The sequence below is a fragment of the Lagenorhynchus albirostris genome, chromosome 17 (assembly GCF_949774975.1).
Source record: "Lagenorhynchus albirostris chromosome 17, mLagAlb1.1, whole genome shotgun sequence".
Taxonomy (NCBI): Eukaryota; Metazoa; Chordata; class Mammalia; order Artiodactyla; family Delphinidae; genus Lagenorhynchus; species Lagenorhynchus albirostris.
The window spans coordinates 1,917,941-1,931,354 of record NC_083111.1 but is presented as its reverse complement, the minus strand read 5'-3'; the positions used below and the strand labels follow the sequence as shown (position 1 = coordinate 1,931,354).

The following is a 13,414-nucleotide window of genomic DNA, read 5'->3' as shown; positions in this document are numbered from 1 at the left end:
TCACATCTTACTGGACACGTGGCTTGGTCGCCTTTGGAAAGCATCTTGTTATTCTCCTTCTCAGTTCATACATATTCAGATATGTGTTCATGTATCTCAGACATATCAGATCTACCTCAGAACAGGTAAAGGAACTGATAAGGTACCATTAATTAAACAGTCATTACTAACTCACACATCTAAAGAGATGTCTCCTGAGAGAGCTGGTCAGTAGACAGTTTAAATAAATGAGATCACATCAAATTATTGTCCATGAGTTGGGTACCTGTGCAAATCATCCGGCCAATCTATTATAATGGTGTTTTTTTTCTCTTTCGGGAATTGCATTACTATAGGTTAGTCATCAATAGCTTAGCAGGGAATTCTAGGTAACTATTGATAGCTGCCTAAAGTTTTCAGACAAACAATATATACTTATATGGTCACTGTGTAATCACTGTCACAATAAAGTAGTTGTCGAATGTCACTGTTATCGTCTTCTATTTCTAATATAAAGTGATGTCCCCTGGTGAAGCACTGGTGAATATGAACATAAAATGAGGCATTTCAAGGACAAGACTTAATTCATTAACTGTCAAGGGTAAATTTAAACAACCTGAAAAATGTTCATGACATTTCCTGACTACTATCTGAAAATTCACTTATTCATGAATTATTGAACTCACGTTTTAAAACACTATTCCCAAAACCAGAACAAAAGATACCCGTCCTAATAAACCCCCAAACTTTATCAATGACAATTTGATGCAGTGCAAAGAAAGACATTTTAATGACAAGAATATGAATCATTGACTATTGAGAAAATGAATAAATTCTCATAAAATATTACATTTATTCAATTGAAGATATAAAGCCAGATGACAAATCTGATACATAGAACATGAATATTTCAGACTGAAATCACAGTATCTTACTAAGCAGTATCAAGACTTTATAATTAGGGCTTCCCTGGTGGCGCAGTGGTTAAGAATCCACCTGCCAATGCAGGGGACACGGGTTTGAGCCCTGGTCCGGGAAGATCCCACATGCGGCGGACCAGCTAAGCCCGTGTGCCACAACTACTGAGCCTGTGCTCTAGAGCCCACAAACCACAACTGCCGAGCCCACATTGCCACAACTACTGAAGCCCGTGTGTCTAGAGCCCGTGCTCCGCAACAAGAGAAGCCACCGCAGTGAGAAGCCCGCGCACCGCAACGAAGAGTAGCCTCTGCTCACCACAACTAGAGAAAGCCCGTGCACAGCAACGAAGACCCAACGCAGCCAAAAATAACTAAATAAAATAAAATTTAAAAAAGACTTTATAATTAAGCGAATTTAATAAACATCTAAAGCGCCACTGTAAACAAGTGCTGACAGTGGTTAGGTTTCAGAGAGAGTACTTCCAGAAAAATCTTCCAAAAGACTAACTTCATCTCTTGATTCATTGTTGAAAATGGTTTAATAATAAGATCTGTAAAAAAAAAAAAAAGAAGAATCTCCTTCCTATGTCCATGCGTTTGTGGTTGGAATAGGTAGGTATTCAGTGACCTCATTACAAGAAACGGAGGCTGTGGGCATCCACTAATCTGACGGAAGAGAAACAAAGCGCAGGAAGAAACAGAGTGTGGCTGAGTCCTATCGTTCAGCTGTGGAGAAGGTGGCACACAGCACCGAATGCCCAGGGACCGTGACCTGGTGTTTTAACTCCATCCCTGGTTGTGCCGGGGAGCTGGGGGGAGTGATGGGAAAATACCCCTCAGCACAGAACAGCACACCCGAGCCGATCCTCACCCAAACCAGGAGCCGGCGCAGGAGTTATGGGGAATATTGAACAGAACCAGAATGAAAACGAGGGGTGGACCCCAGGACGATCTTCTGATAAATGAAGCTAAAGCAATAACACAGCATGTTACAAAAAACATTTATGCCTTGGCAATATTCTGAACAAAAGAGCTAACTAATGTATCAGGGAAGTCAGCCCGAAAAGGACTTAAATCTAAGCAAATCGAAATGGCCTCAGAGAGTGCTGAGTGAGAAGAGATTTTCACTGGAGACATTCAATTTTGGGAATTTGTATGTCATGACCGAAGTCAGCAGAAAAATATTCTTGGATATGGAAAGACTCTGAAAATGCGTATCGTATTTGAAAAGAATTTTTGGAAAGCATCCTCCAGATGGTCTTAAGACGCAACTAAACGGAGGATTTGAATGTTTTCAGTGACATGGAAGACCTGGCAGTGATTGCAGTGAGATGGGACTTGGCTGCCCCCTCCTGCCGTGCAAGTCCGCGCCCCCCGCAGTCCTGGTGCACAGGCTCATCCAGGATGCACTGGCCATCTACGCAGAGGCTGATTTCACCTTGGGGTCCCCCTTCCCCACACATGCGTGAGCCTCAGATTTCTAACGCCTGCGTTTCTGAGAGCCAGGATCCTTCCCGGTAGGGAGAGGGCAGGTGTGCAGAACAGTCCCGGGGAAATAGGGTAGCACTTTCGTTTGTTCCTTCCACGTTTCGCCTTGAGTGTGTGTGTGTGTCTGTGGGAGGCATGTCTTCAAATCCATGGAGTGGAAAAAGAGAGGTGGAGTAATCTCTTCCTAGAAATCCAAATAGGAATTCTCCTCCCCCTTTGGCTTTCTCTTCACCGTGTTATTCTCTCCTTCCTCCTCACAGGTGGGACGAGGGTCAGAACCCAAGACTCCAACCTTACCTTGACCGTCCCTCCCCTAAATACCTTCCACTTCACGTCCTCCCAGGTAGAAGGTTCAGGGCCTCTCATCTTCCTGTCTAATGGGGGCCTCTCTCCCATCTGTCTCCTGCTCGCCCACCCCCCCCCACCAGGGGGCCCCTTCCCAGAAGAGGCAGAGAGAGACACTGGCTCATCCCTGAGAGAATTCTAAGATTTTATGCCCGTGAGCACTAGTGATTTTGTGTCACTGTAGTTACTGCGGTGGCCGTAGCTGACTCTTGAGTTTATTCGAGCTGGCTTTCACGTTATCGTAAGCTAATCCCCGTGACGACTTCCCGGTTAGGCGTGGCGCTGATGACTGGAGAAGCCATGTTAATTCAATTTTCCTTTTTTTGGTTCACGGTGAGATTTTATTAAGAACAAATGTTGCATTATTTCCCATGGGATTTCAAGTACAATCGAGTAAATAATGTGTTTTCTCCTTGGCCATTTTTGTATGTATTACATTAATGAATCTTGTCTTTGCAATTGATCTTTGTTTTCTGAGAACAAAGCCACTCTGTCAGGATCTATTATTATTTTCATGAAATGTCATTCTATTTGCTTATATTTTACTTACCATTTTTGTCTGTATATAAATGTGTAGTAGTTTGTGGTTTACTTTTGTTTTGATTGTCAGCATGGCATTAGAATTGGGGACTATTAACCATGACCTCATAAAAGGCAAGTTTTTGTCAGGGTAGAAGAGAGTTACATAGGTTGATAGGGCATAGAGTAGCTCAGATTTCAAATAAATAACATGTGTGAAATAAAATGACCACACTTAAGGGTACCACATTTTTTCATTGCAAAATAATGAAAGTGGAATATTTTCCAGTTCAATTTTTAGAGAGCCTCAAAGCATGAGAAGACATTTTATGGCTGGCTTGTTCTGTAAGAGACAGAACTTGGAATAGTTTTAAAAAGTTGAATCACTAAGTTTATTAAGTCCAAACATTTGTGTGATTTCCAGCCATTGGAAGTAGAAAGCGTCAAGCCATTTTGTTTCTACTCATTGTTCATTCATTTTGTCGTTATTAAAATTCAAACTGTATCCTTGTAGTTTTATTCTAATCTTGAAAGTAAAAGAGGGTAGGAAAAAAACAACTAGGAAGCCAAAGGTTTAAGATTAGAAATATATAAGTAATCATTAAAACTGGAGAATATGCGTGTGTATCTATACTTATCCATCTCTTTCTATCATTTATCTGGATATTCATTTTTGTCTCTCTTCAAGTTTTAGTAGTCTGTTCCCGCAGGTCTCACCACCACCATTACAGGCACTAACTTGAAGGGCTTTATAATTTAAACAGCACATTATAACCACGTGCTAGTTCACCAGCGAATAGTTCCCTGTCTGCTTAGAATTAAATTCTCTTGGAGAAAACGAAGAAAAAACAAATCATATGTTTTTGAATAATGCTACGTGCATCGAAGGAAAGAAATGCAGGTTGAAGGAATAAAACTCAGATGAAAGGAGGTTGCCCTGGTAACGAAGACGTCTGCAGGGGTACAGACGGTGTGATTCGCGAGCAGGTGTCGAGGGACCGGACGCAGGCAGCCGCGTGTGTGTCTTGAAGAAGATGCTCCAGCAGGGTCAGGGCCTGTTTGCGCCCCCAAGTTCTCCCTCGGCGCCGCCTGCTTTCCAGGAGCGGTGTCGGTGCTCAGGCCACGTGCGTCGACGGACTAACTCACTGTGCCCTCTTTGAGGACCCTCCTCCGCAGTCGGAGCTCGGGGTGAATATCCGTGCTATTTCCACATGTGCGCACAGCGGGACTGGGGCGCAGCGCCCACGCTTGCTGCCATTCCCTTTCTTGCTCCCGGGGCAGCGGGTGTAGTGACTCCCCTTCCCAGCCGGGCTCCGGGGAGGGCCTGGCGGTGCAAGCAGGTGGGTGCAGGGCTCAGGGAAAGGCCTGCCCCCTCCCTGTCGCCTCCTCCGCTGCCTGCTCCGAGCAGGCAGGGGAGGAGACCTCCTGGGGCACCGCCACATCAGAATGAGGCGCTGGTACCGCTGCAGCCCAGTCCCAGCCTGTGGGATCGCCGGGGGCAGACCCCGGCTTCTCACACCGAGTCTCTGAGCAGCCCTGGAATTGCCTAGCCCGGGCTTTTCTGTGTATGGAGGAAATAAACCCGTACCATGCTGGCCTCTTTATTCGGGTGTCCAGCCAAGCGGTTTCACACACCACAGAGCTGCAGAGAGCTGGGAGCCGTGCGCACGTCACTGCTGTCATTGGCCGGTCACTTTCTCCTCTGTTGTTTCAGCATCTGATGGAGCAGCTGATGGGTGTTTATCTCTGTGCACCCCCGAACTGTGTGCGCTGAGTGGATGAATCCACATGTTTTCCCTTTGGGGGGTTTTCTTATACTAATTCTTCCTGTCAAATCAAGTTGCTCTCTTTCGGCAAAATTTATCTCAAGACCTCGGTCCTCTCTGGAGCGCTGCTTGTCTACCCTGCCTGGCATAATCACAGTGTTCATTCATGTATCCCCATGATACCTTATTCATAGCATTTACTGATGGATTTAAAACATCTGTACCTTTTATATAAAGCTTGGAGTTGTTGAGGTTTTCTTGAACAATTCCAATCCAACTCAGCAGACTGGGGAAGGAGACCAAGACCAGGGAGGAAGAGGGGGTGGGGGGTCATTTGGAGAGGATGTGGGTTTTGTATTCATTCAACAAACATTGAAGAGGCAAATACTGAACAAAGCAGACATTTCCTACTTTCACAAGGTATGTAAATATCGAATATCTAGTCATAATTACAATGAGTTCTACAAATGGGAAAGTTTACGGTTCCAGTGTGTCTGAGGGGATTCCCACAGTTATCCCGAGCGCAGCTGCAGAGATGCTCCGGGCACAAGATGAGAGACACAGGGGCAAGTTATGTAAACGTGGCCAGAGAACACCTGCATTCAGAGCTCAAGGCTACAGCGATGGCTAAAGCAAAAAGATAGGTGAGACAGCGTGATTTTGGGCAGAGAGATGGTCCTTCCTGTGGCCCCATCTGGTCACCACCCACCCCAAAGATTGCTGTTATTCTGACTCTAACAGCTTAGGTTACGTTTCCCAGTTTTTAAACTTAACATAAGTGGAATTATATAATACAAACTGCTTGTGATTAGATTTTTGTCAGTGTTGTATTTTTGACATTCAACTATGCTGTCTGCTTATCATGATTTCATTCATTCTCGTTATTTAGTGTAAGTTTATGTGATCATAGTACAGTTTATCCTTGTATTGTTGATCGATACTTGGGCTGTTTCCATGCCGTAGCTCTTACAAATGGTGCTGATATGAGCAGTTTTGTACGTGTCTTTGGATACATAATTGTATGCACCCACCCCCCAAATTAGCCATTTTAATTCTCTGAAACTGTGTTCTATAGACTCTAACTGAGATCCTAATTTACATTTCCCAGATGACTAATGAAGTTGAACACAGTTTCAGATGCTTATTGACCTTTTGGAAATCTCTGTTTGTAAGGTGTCTACTCAAGTTTTTGCCCATTTCCCACTGGTATAATGGTTATATTTTTCATTGAAATATAAATATTATACCTGTAGTTAGTTGTTCCTACCCACTCTGATGTTGGTCACTTATAGCTTTGTTTCTGTTGTCTGTTTTTCTCCTTTATTTGTCCTAGCATGCTTTTTACTTCGTTGAATGACTGCGGGGAATTTTATATGAAAAACTGAAGAGGTTACGGGTGATGTTCTCTACCTTCAGAGGAGATTTATCCTGTGTTCTGGCAGTTACGGCAGGAAACGGAAAGGCAGATAACCTCAAATCTCTTAGGTGCTGATTGGTGGTTTATAGCCTAGAGTGTATTGTCTTTGCAAAGCATAGTCTCCGTTTGGTTCATCTACGTTCCTGGAGGGTAGGACCCCAGGGACAGAACTGATTCTGAGGACTCACCTGTTTGAATCCCACAGTCCGTTTTGTGTCCTAGTAGCTCCATTCTGCTTGCAACCCTTTGTGCTTTGCTCCTTACTCTCCCGCATTAGTGGATGACTGGCATGCTGTCCATCATGGAGACAAATGTGGGCAATGTCTCCTCGGGACCGCAGTTGCCTAAACTTAAACTCTCCCACATAAGCTCCCCTTTCCCCCAGGCTCTGGCCACTTAAGTCCTGGGTATGCTAGAAACCCTCTAATTCCTTCAAACTATTTTTGGTATTTTATTTAACTTTTCTAATTGATCTCAGTGGGAGCATTTGTCTGTTTCCAGGTTCTCTACCAATAGCCAAGAGTGTCAGCTTCCAAAACTATAATCTTGATTTTATTTTTTGTTATCTCCTCCCATAATTTCCTCTAGCAAGTGTTCCCCCTTTTTCTCTCGCCTCTAATTTTAATCTATTTCTCTGGACTAGTACTTTTTCCTCCAGCTATAAACGTTCTTACTTTTCTGTAAACCAAATGTAAAAACAAATGACCTTGTATCACACTTGAAAATAGCCCCTTTTCTTTGCTAAGGCCAGTTTCTTAAAAAAAAAAGGCTTTATATCTACGATGTCTATTTTATTACATCCAAGTCCCTCCCCAAACTTCTACCCCTGAAATGTAGGGTTCGACCCCATCACTGCTAAAACCGCTCTGGATTATGGATATTTCTACTCAATGCAAAAACTTCTTTTTTAACTTTACCGAGGCTCGCAGATGTGACAACACCTCACCTTCTTTCTGTCCAGGCTGTCTTCTGGGCTCTGTGTGCCACCTCCCCAAAGCTGGTGTTTTTCCCACCTTTCATATTGTCTTCATCCTTTTCTGGCCTCTATCTTTAATGCTTATATATTACAAACCCAGCCCATAGTTCTTCTTAATTTACCTGATTTCCTTGGGCAACTTTGTACTTTCTTTTGGTTATAGCTGTCAAAATGTTGGTGACAAGGATACAAGAATCCTCAAGAATTCTTATCCACAGTTTTGACTGTGGTCCTGACACCACCGTCACCAAGAGCAAGGATTCTAGAGACATCAGGCTGGGATGTGAGTCTTGTCCTTGGTAATTACTATTTGTGTAAACTTGAGAACATTAATTGACCTTGATAAAGTAGGCATATAATAAGGTACCTCCTAGAGTATTTGTGGAAATTATTCTATGTAATCAGCCTAAGAGCCCCAGGGACAGATCTGCAGACAATAAAGCCAAGTTTGACTTTATTGACTCATCACCATGAGGGTAACTGTCCACTGGGGGCTCCGTGGGATATTACATGAAACAAAGGAAAAGACTGAGTTGTCGGTTTGGGGAAGGTTACAATTTAAACAAAATTTAAAGGAAGTCATTTATGTGTGTGTGGGCGAGTGTGTGCGTGTGCGTGTGCATTACAGGAAGATCCAAAGTAGAGCACACTGGTGAGAAGTTTACCTTGAAATCATTCTTCCTGGATTTCCAGCTCCACCATGTACGTGCTGTGTGACCACGGGAAGTTACCCAACCTTTCTGTGCCCTGTCCCTTCAACCCATAAAGAGGGATTAGTAATATTTCAAAGGGTCGTTTTCATGATTAAATGAGTTAATGAATGCAAAACAATTTTGAAAGCGCTTGGCACATAGGAAGGCTTTTGCTGTTAATGTTGTTGTTATCATTATTATTATTGCTTGATAGGTGCAAAGAAGATGCAGGAAATATTGAAGAAACATCTGATGTGTAGCTAAAAATATGTATCACTCTTAGAGAACCTACTAATTAATAATGTACAAATGCCGTTTTAAACAAATAGCTGCTGAATGTTACTTTAACATAAATGTGGTTAGAATCGCAATCTAACTGGACTTGTAGAAATTTCTTTAGGTTTAGGCATAAAAAAAGTTTTTGAGAGAATTTTTATTAGTTGCTCTTCAAATCATTTGGGGGGCAAAAAAAATGCAGTTCAAAATCTGAGAAATCTCCATCTTTAAACAGTAGTTCTTATTCATCGAGTATCTATCTTCTGAATATTTTAAACTTTCAAGTGTACATATACCTATTTGGGAGAGAGAGAAATAGGAAGAGAGACGAAAAGAGAGAAATGAAAATGATTGAAGAACCTTACCAATACTTTAAAAATAAAGTGGATATTTTCCCATAAAAATCCATCTTTACTCAGTAAATTTGGAAACATACAAGTAGAAAACATAAAATGTGTGCTCATAATCTCACCACACAAAGTTAATGATTTCAACACGTGGGTACATTTTGTTCCGTATAGTCACAGGCATTGATTTGCTGTTTTAATGTCTTTGGGCTTAAGCCAAGGTCATGAAGATTTACTCCTTTGTTTTCCACCAAGAGCTTCACAGTTTTAGCACTTCCACTTAGGTCTGTGTCTACTTTGGGTTAGTTTTTGACATGGTAGGAGGTAAAGGGGCCAACTCCGTCCTACTGTGGACAGATTCCCCATGTCCCAGCACCATCTGTGGAAGGCACTATTTTCTATTCCTTGAATTGCCTTGGCGTCCTCTTCAAAATCAATGGACCACATGTCTAGCTTTATGCTTTTTCCACCCTGTCTTGTTTACCATAGCAGGTTTTGAAACTGGGAAATATGAATCCACCCAAGGTTGTTCTTCTTTTTAAGATTGTTTTGGCTGTTCTGGTCGTTTGAATTTCCACATGAATTTTAGCATAGCTTGTCAGTCTCTGTGAAAAGCAGTCTGCGATTTTGAGAAGGATTGTTTTGAATCTGTAAAACGATTTGTGGAGTATCGCCATCTTAATATTAAATCTTCCAATCCATAAACATAGATGTCTTCCCATTTCTTTTCTTTCTTTTTTTTTTTTTATGACCTTTGGTTTAGCTCAGCAGCTCCAGGTTGAGGAAAGCGCTTCAGCCTTGACTGTGTTCATGTGGGGCGGTTGATAAGGGAGTATTTGTGTATTCGTGTCTGAATGTTCTGTGTTGTCTGTCCCTCTGTAGTCACGTTCTAAATTTGTAAGATTAAGTTCATAAAATTCTTCCTGGTTCAGATAAGAACTAGCAACCCATATCCGAATTAGACTAAGTGCATAACTTTTCCAGCCAGATATGTGACAGGATGGATGTTAGGGGGCCAGTGGAGCTTTCCGAAGATCTGATGTGACTCTTACCCGTTCAGACTTTATCATCTGAATCTGTTCATTCCTATGTGCCATCCTGTCTCCCAGAAGATATAGTGGCCTCCCTGCTGAAGCACTGACTTTCCTCTGTATCTTTATTTGCTTTACATAGATGATATTTCTTTCTGGTCCTTCTGAGGCGCTTTGCAATGCATACTTACTTATATTTATTCACATTTGAAAAAAGCATGCATTGTGCTAATTAGAAAGTCAGGAAGATAAGTAACTATATTTCCCATGTGATTTCCATACAACTGATGTCTTCCCATTTCTAAGGAGCTCCTTTAATTTTTTCAACAATGTCTTGTAGTTTTCAGCTTGCACTTCAATTTGCACTTATGTTCAATTTATTCCTAAGTATGTTTTTTGATGGTATTATAAATAGAAGTCTTTCTTAATTTCATTGTTCATTGCTACTTTATAATTTTTATAGTGGTCTTTTAGCCTGCAACCTTGTTAAGCTTGATTATTGGTTTAGTGGATTACTTAGGATTTTCTGTATTTAAAGTCACGACACCTGCTATTGGAGATAGTTTTGCTACTTTTTTCTTCTAATCCAAATGTCTTTTTTTCCCTGCCTAATTTCCCTGGCTGGATCCTCCAGCAAAATGTTGAATACACGTGGCCAGAGCTGACGTGCTTCTTCTGTTCCTGACCTTTCACCATTATGTACGATGTTCATGTGTGGTTCTGCTATGTGTCCGTTAACAGGTGGAAGAAGTTACTGTGCATTCCTAGTTCGTTGAGTGTTTCTATCCTGAAAGGCTGTTGGATGTTTGTCCAACTAGTTCTGTGTCTATTGAGATGATTATGTGATTTTGTCCTTTATCTTATTAGTATTTGTATTACATTGATTGATTTTCAGGGTAAAACCCCCCCAAAACCTTGCATTCCTGAGAAAAATCCCACTTTATCATGATGTATATGTTGCTGTAATGGTTTGCTAATTTTTTTATTGTGCCAAAATGTACGTAACATACTATTTATCATTTTGACCGTTTATAACTATATAATCAAGGGCATTAAATACCTTCACAATGTGTGACCATCACAGCTGTCTATTCTCAAAACATTTTCATCATCTCCAACAAAAGCTCTGTACCCACTAAACTATTACTCCCCATTCATCCCTCCCCATGGTCCCTGGCTACTTCCAGTCTACTTTCTGTCTCTTTGAATTTAGCTATTCTAGGTGCCTCATCTAAGTGGAATTATATAATATTTGTCCTTCGTGTCTGCCTTATTTCACTTAGCATATTGCTATCAAGAGCCATTCCTGCTGATGTATCAGAATTCCATTCCTTTTTATCGCTGATTAACATTCCACTGTATAAAATACCATAGTTTGTGTATCCGTCCATCTGTTGATGGACATGTGAGCTGTTTCTATCTTTGGCCACTGTGCTCTATGAATACTGGTGTACCAATATCTGTTCAAGCCCCTGCTTTCATTTTTTTTTTTGATATATACCTAGGTGTGGAATTGCTGAGTCACAGAGTTGGTCTATGTTTCATTTTCGAGGAAACACCAAACTATGCTCCTCAGAGGCTGAACTGTTGTACATTCTCACCAGCAGTGCACAGGCGTCCCAATTTCTCCACATCCTCTTCCCCAGTTTATTTATTTTAAAACTATATCCATTCAAGTAGGTGTGAAGTGGTATGTGATTGTGGTTTTATTTGAATTTTCCTATGGGCTAATGATATTGAGCATATTTTCCTGTGCTTCTTGGCCTTTTGTGCACCTTCTGGAGAAATGTGTATTCAAATATTGATACTTTTCCCATTTTGAATTGGGTTTGCTTTTTTGTTGTCGACTTTCTGGAATTTTAAAAAATATATATAATGACAAATGAAGAGTCGGGCCCTAAGATGTGATTTTTGATAAAAGCTGCCTACCTCTTTCTCTTTAGAGTATTTCTGTCCAATTTTCCACTGCTGGTTTGAACATTATCCTTTGCATATTGGGGGTAGTTACCCATAAATATTTAATATACATATCTAGATATATAATTTTCTTGGAGTTCTATATTAACCCTTTGGATTACTGCCTTTGAGAATAAGAGACCTTTTTATACTTCTTTCTTTCAAGCCTTATGATATTATTTTCTGGTATTCTAATTTGCTTTAAATAAACACATACATACACACAGTTGCTAGCAGCATGGTGATCATTTTAAGCAATGGTGTGTAGATGTGGTGCATATGCCTTACTGGTACCTTACTCACCATTTCTTTTTGGGTTCATTTTTATTTTATTTTTGCTTTATCACATCCTCTAGCTAGTAACTCATTTGAAGGTGGTCTATACACATAAAGTCTTCTTTGTTCTACTGCATCTGACAAAAGTCTATTTTATTCTCACTTTGGGTTGTACTTTGGCATAGAATTTTAAATAGTAATTCTCCTTCACATTTTGGGGATGTTAGTACATTGTCTTATAGCATTTTATCAACTGGGAAACAACAGTTTGTTCTGAATGTTGTCCCTTTATAGTTTTTAATGTTGTTATTTTATTTTTAAAATTCTGCTGTTTCCTCTATTATTTTGCAGGGGGCCGTTGACCTGACTCACAGAGACCTTGGGTATCAGACTCTTTTCCTCATTCTACAGCTTTGAATTAATACCTGGGGACTCTGCATATGTCTGTAAACATCATCAATGCCTGCTATGGCTGTATTTTATGTTGTATGTCTTCAAGGTTAATGAAGCCACTGGAGCTATCCCTAACACATATCCAGACTCGCCTCCCTACAAAAATGCTCAAGCTAATTGACCGCCTGTCTGTGTGTGTGTGTGCATGTGTGTGTGTGTGTGCGTGTGTGCATGTGTGTGTGCGTGTGTGCAAATATGGCTGAGGCTTCAGAGGCAGAATTGACCTTTTTGATAAGCCTCTCACTCAGCGGCTGCTTTCACTCAAAACTCTATACATACCTTGTAAACCTTTCAGGGTCTGGAAGCTTCTACTTCTGTCTCTCCAGGACATCTTTTCTGAACTTTCAGACATTAACCCTTGACTATGCAGGCTTCCTGCCATTTATTAGAGAGAAATAAATTCAGTTTGATTTATGAGTTACCGTCTACGTTGAGTCTTTCAGGAAATCCGTTCTAACTCAATATTTTTTTTCAGTAGAGTTGCCTTCCGCATGCTTAAGTATGTATTTTGTGTTTCTTTACGATTTATTCTGATCGATTATTATTCGGGGACATCTTTCAATTTTAGGATTTGTGTTTTTCTTAATTTCTCGAAACACTGCTGGCAACATCCATGAAGTATTTCCTCTTCACTGTGTTCTCTATTTTTTGTTTCCCAGAAAGCTTATTAGATATATGTTAGACCTTCTCAATCTATGCTCCATTTTCTTACTTCCTCTTCCATAGTTTCTTATTTTCTATAATATCTAAAGTTCTACTTGCCATTTTCTAATTTGGGGAGCAACGTCCTGTTAACTAATTGTTCTTAGGCAATTTAGACTCTATTGTCTATTTTTCATAGTCCACCTGGCTAGTTTACATAACTAATTTTCTCATCTTATATTTTTTCATCACAAATTTCTGATCTTATTTCATGGAATTTATTTTTCCCTTTATCCTTGGGATGATTTTGAACATACTAGTTATAGCATTC

At 40.7% G+C, this 13,414-nt stretch overlaps 1 long non-coding RNA gene across 1 annotated transcript in view; it reads left to right on the top strand.

The window, feature by feature from the left end:
- The window catches only part of LOC132508286 (uncharacterized), a 39,775-nt gene that overhangs the window by 23,101 nt on the left and 3,260 nt on the right, over positions 1–13,414 (top strand). Inside the window, exon 2 of the long non-coding RNA XR_009536510.1 lies at positions 12,340–12,434. This is a non-coding gene — a long non-coding RNA (uncharacterized LOC132508286). The remainder of the gene's footprint in view (positions 1–12,339; positions 12,435–13,414) is intronic.